Source organism: Schistocerca americana, unplaced genomic scaffold (genome assembly GCF_021461395.2).
Source record: "Schistocerca americana isolate TAMUIC-IGC-003095 unplaced genomic scaffold, iqSchAmer2.1 HiC_scaffold_401, whole genome shotgun sequence".
Taxonomy (NCBI): domain Eukaryota; kingdom Metazoa; phylum Arthropoda; class Insecta; order Orthoptera; family Acrididae; genus Schistocerca; species Schistocerca americana.
The window spans coordinates 10001-15000 of NW_025726128.1; the positions used below are offsets into that span (position 1 = coordinate 10001).

General features: G+C 54.3%; 1 non-coding gene across 1 annotated transcript in view; it reads left to right on the top strand.

Moving 5' to 3' along the window:
* The first annotated feature begins 3632 nt into the window (after window positions 1–3632).
* Window positions 3633–5000, top strand: part of LOC124582186 — a 1910-nt gene continuing 542 nt past the window's right edge. Inside the window, exon 1 of the ribosomal RNA XR_006973779.1 lies at window positions 3633–5000. This exon is cut by the window's right edge and continues 542 nt beyond it. This is a non-coding gene — a ribosomal RNA (small subunit ribosomal RNA).

Genomic DNA, 5000 nt, shown 5'->3' on the forward strand with positions numbered 1-5000 from the left:
CAGACAATATGTAAGCACCAGCATGGAACAACACCCAGTGCATCCTCTCTGCCACATTAGACAATCCACACTATCATAACCAGACCGGGAGGTCCACTCACAAAACAGAATATCTCACCCTTCCGACAACCACCATTGCTCAGCTAAGCCACCAACACCCACACATGTCCTACACAGGGGTGCACCCAACATCACAATACTGCCTCCTGTCACACCACACAAACAATGGCAGGAATGAAAGACACAGGTCTGCCACAAGCATGGAATCAGAGCGCCGCCTGTTATGAGCCAAAGGTGCACCCTGACGTGGCAAATCAGATGATGCCGCAGTCATTTACTTACGATAATCACAATCAACAAACCGGCCCCCCCCCCCCCCCCAAAACACCTTTCCTTACAACAATGTGTACCTTAACCTAACCCGTATTGTACCTTAACCTAACCCGTATTGTACCTTAACCTAACCCGTATTGTACCTTAACCTAACCCGTATTGTACCTTAACCTAACCCGTATTGTACCTTAACCTAACCCGTATTGTACCTTAACCTAACCCGTATTGTACCTTAACCTAACCCGTATTGTACCTTAACCTAACCCGTATTGTACCTTAACCTAACCCGTATTGTACCTTAACCTAACCCGTATTGTGCCTTAACCTAACCCGTATTGTGCCTTAACCTAACCCGTATTGTGCCTTAACCTAACCCGTATTGTGCCTTAACCTAACCCGTATTGTGCCTTAACCTAACCCGTATTGTGCCTTAACCTAACCCGTATTGTGCCTTAACCTAACCCGTATTGTGCCTTAACCTAACCCGTATTGTGCCTTAACCTAACCCGTATTGTGCCTTAACCTAACCCGTATTGTGCCTTAACCTAACCCGTATTGTGCCTTAACCTAACCCGTATTGTGCCTTAACCTAACCCGTATTGTGCCTTAACCTAACCCGTATTGCGCCTTAACCTAACCCGTATTGCGCCTTAACCTAACCCGTATTGCGCCTTAACCTAACCCGTATTGCGCCTTAACCTAACCTATATTGCGCCTTAACCTAACCTATATTGCGCCTTAACCTAACCTATATTGCGCCTTAACGTAACCCGCGTTGCGCCTTAACGTAACCCGCGTTGCGCCTTAACGTAACCCGCGTTGCGCCTTAACGTAACCCGCGTTGCGCCTTAACCTAACCCGCGTTGCGCCTTAACCTAACCCGCGTTGCGCCTTAACCTAACCCGCGTTGCGCCTTAACCTAACCCGCGTTGCGCCTTAACCCAACCCGCGTTGCGCCTTAACCCAACCCGCGTTGCGCCTTAACCCAACCCGCGTTGCGCCTTAACCCAACCCGCGTTGGGCCTTAACCCAACACACGTTGGGCCTTAACCCAACACACGTTGGGCCTTAACCCAACACACGTTGGGCCTTAACCCAACACACGTTGGGCCTTAACCCAACACACGTTGGGCCTTAACCCAACACACGTTGGGCCTTAACCCAACACACGTTGGGCCTTAACCCAACACACGTTGGGCCTTAACCCAACACACGTTGGGCCTTAACCCAACACACGTTGGGCCTTAACCCAACACACGTTGGGCCTTAACCCAACACACGTTGGGCCTTAACCCAACACACGTTGGGCCTTAACCCAACACACGTTGGGCCTTAACCCAACACACGTTGGGCCTTAACCCAACACACGTTGGGCCTTAACCCAACACACGTTGGGCCTTAACCCAACACACGTTGGGCCTTAACCCAACACACGTTGGGCCTTAACCCAACACACGTTGGGCCTTAACCCAACACACGTTGGGCCTTAACCCAACACACGTTGGGCCTTAACCCAACACACGTTGGGCCTTAACCCAACACACGTTGGGCCTTAACCCAACACACGTTGGGCCTTAACCCAACACACGTTGGGCCTTAACCCAACACACGTTGGGCCTTAACCTGCTCTGTAATTGTCATACGACGCGTTAAATTAGTGTAGTGTTGCCTAACTGCAACCCCCGCAATATAGTTTGCTACCCGCACTGCCCGGTCCCCAGAGTATCGCTTCATGTTAAACACCTTGCAGCTATACACTGTAATGCGGATGGCAGCAGGACGTACATGCTCAATGCCCTTCGCAGTTGTTCATTGGCATTCGCATGGCGAAGCACAGCCTACGTTGTGGTACGGCTTGTGTCAACTGTCCGCTGATGTTGTACGTCCAAATCACACACTGTACTGCACATTGGTCCTCATGTACTGAATGATACATCGTGGTACATGTGTGACCGTACCACGACTGCGCCAACAACGGCGAACCATACGGTCCAAATATTGTGCACTCAGCTACGTGTCGTCTCCCTATAAGAGCTGGATTGCAGTATGGTATGCCGTGGATGGCGATCAGCATGAGCCGTCTGTTGATGTAGTGGCGCGTGTTGTCAGACGTAGTCGTCTCTTCTCACTCACCGTGATAGCATGGTGCACTGCGTTCCACATCTGCGACATGCGACAGAGGCCGGTTGACAGTCGTTCGCGCAATGGACATCGCATACGTACGGGGGCCACCTTCCACGTGTTCGCGAAGCGTGCACATGTTGTTGCGTGTATGTGGGCAGACATAGTGTGTCGTGACACCTGACACAGGCATGCAACAATCGTTGAATTTGCAAATGGCGATGGACGTCTACGTTTGCTGGTGACGTTACGCAAATGAACAACTGGTAAACCGTTGTGGTGCGGTTGTTCTCGCTAGAGGTGAATCAGTGATGGCGACGATCGGTTGAGCTACCAACCGGTTGTTTCAGCGATACCCACCATGCCCACGAACGTGAATGGCATGTGGGTGTGAAGCGATACGCGGCGGTGGCTGGGTGGGACCGTCCCCGGCCGGTGAGGGGGGGCCTCCCGGCGTGCTGGCCGCGCGGTGCGTGGGCGCACGCGCTACAGCCGGCTGGTGGGGGCGGCCAGTGGCAGGCGCGCCGGCCGACGGAGGCGGCAGGCGGCGCAGCTGCGCGCCGGCGCACCCTGCACGCGGCGCCGTGCGGCCAAAGTAGGTCCTCGCGGGCCCGGTGCGAAGCGCGGTGGACATCTGCAGTGTGCTGGTCCGATTGAGGACTGTGTGCGCTGAGGATGCGCCGCCGCCCGGCGCTCGGCGCCGCGACGCCGTCTGCTGCTCGGTCGCCTCTGCGGTTCTCGCAGGTGGTTTGTATCGCAGCTGTGCGGACGTGTTGGCGCGTTCGCTTCGGCACCCAAGTGGGGCTTTTGTCCTTCTGTGGCGCTGGCGTTGGAGCTGCCGGCCACCGTAGGTGGCGCGTGTTGTCTCCCGCCGGCAATGCCACGACAGCACGCTCCCGGGCCTCTGTCGGCAGCGGCAAGCTCAGTTGGGAGCACGGGTGGTCGCACCTAAAGCGTCTACTCGCCAAACTCCGGGCGATTGCGCCTCTCTCGAACCCGACCAAGTACTTAGGACGGCGCTGCGCGCCGCCGGGACCTGAGAGGGTTTCGAGGTGTATTGTGCAGGGGAGCTCAGCCTCCTCCTGTTTGCAGAATAATTGAGCGGACGCTTGCGTGTTCGCGCGGGCCCCCGGGACACACTCCCGGGCGGCCGGCTGCTCAGCTCTAGTTGACGCAGCTCCCTGGTTGATCCTGCCAGTAGTCATATGCTTGTCTCAAAGATTAAGCCATGCATGTCTCAGTACAAGCCGCATTAAGGTGAAACCGCGAATGGCTCATTAAATCAGTTATGGTTCCTTAGATCGTACCCACGTTACTTGGATAACTGTGGTAATTCTAGAGCTAATACATGCAAACAGAGTCCCGACCAGAGATGGAAGGGACGCTTTTATTAGATCAAAACCAATCGGTCGGCTCGTCCGGTCCGTTTGCCTTGGTGACTCTGAATAACTTTGGGCTGATCGCACGGTCCTCGTACCGGCGACGCATCTTTCAAATGTCTGCCTTATCAACTGTCGATGGTAGGTTCTGCGCCTACCATGGTTGTAACGGGTAACGGGGAATCAGGGTTCGATTCCGGAGAGGGAGCCTGAGAAACGGCTACCACATCCAAGGAAGGCAGCAGGCGCGCAAATTACCCACTCCCGGCACGGGGAGGTAGTGACGAAAAATAACGATACGGGACTCATCCGAGGCCCCGTAATCGGAATGAGTACACTTTAAATCCTTTAACGAGTATCTATTGGAGGGCAAGTCTGGTGCCAGCAGCCGCGGTAATTCCAGCTCCAATAGCGTATATTAAAGTTGTTGCGGTTAAAAAGCTCGTAGTTGGATTTGTGTCCCACGCTGTTGGTTCACCGCCCGTCGGTGTTTAACTGGCATGTATCGTGGGACGTCCTGCCGGTGGGGCGAGCTGAAGGCGTGCGACGCGCCTCGTGCGTGCTCGTGCGTCCCGAGGCGGACCCCGTTGCAATCCTACCAGGGTGCTCTTGAGTGAGTGTCTCGGTGGGCCGGCACGTTTACTTTGAACAAATTAGAGTGCTTAAAGCAGGCAAGCCCGCCTGAATACTGTGTGCATGGAATAATGGAATAGGACCTCGGTTCTATTTTGTTGGTTTTCGGAACCCGAGGTAATGATTAATAGGGACAGGCGGGGGCATTCGTATTGCGACGTTAGAGGTGAAATTCTTGGATCGTCGCAAGACGAACAGAAGCGAAAGCATTTGCCAAGTATGTTTTCATTAATCAAGAACGAAAGTTAGAGGTTCGAAGGCGATCAGATACCGCCCTAGTTCTAACCATAAACGATGCCAGCCAGCGATCCGCCGCAGTTCCTCCGATGACTCGGCGGGCAGCCTCCGGGAAACCAAAGCTTTTGGGTTCCGGGGGAAGTATGGTTGCAAAGCTGAAACTTAAAGGAATTGACGGAAGGGCACCACCAGGAGTGGAGCCTGCGGCTTAATTTGACTCAACACGGGAAACCTCACCAGGCCCGGACACCGGAAGGATTGACAGATTGATAGCTCTTTCTTGATTCGGTGGGTGGT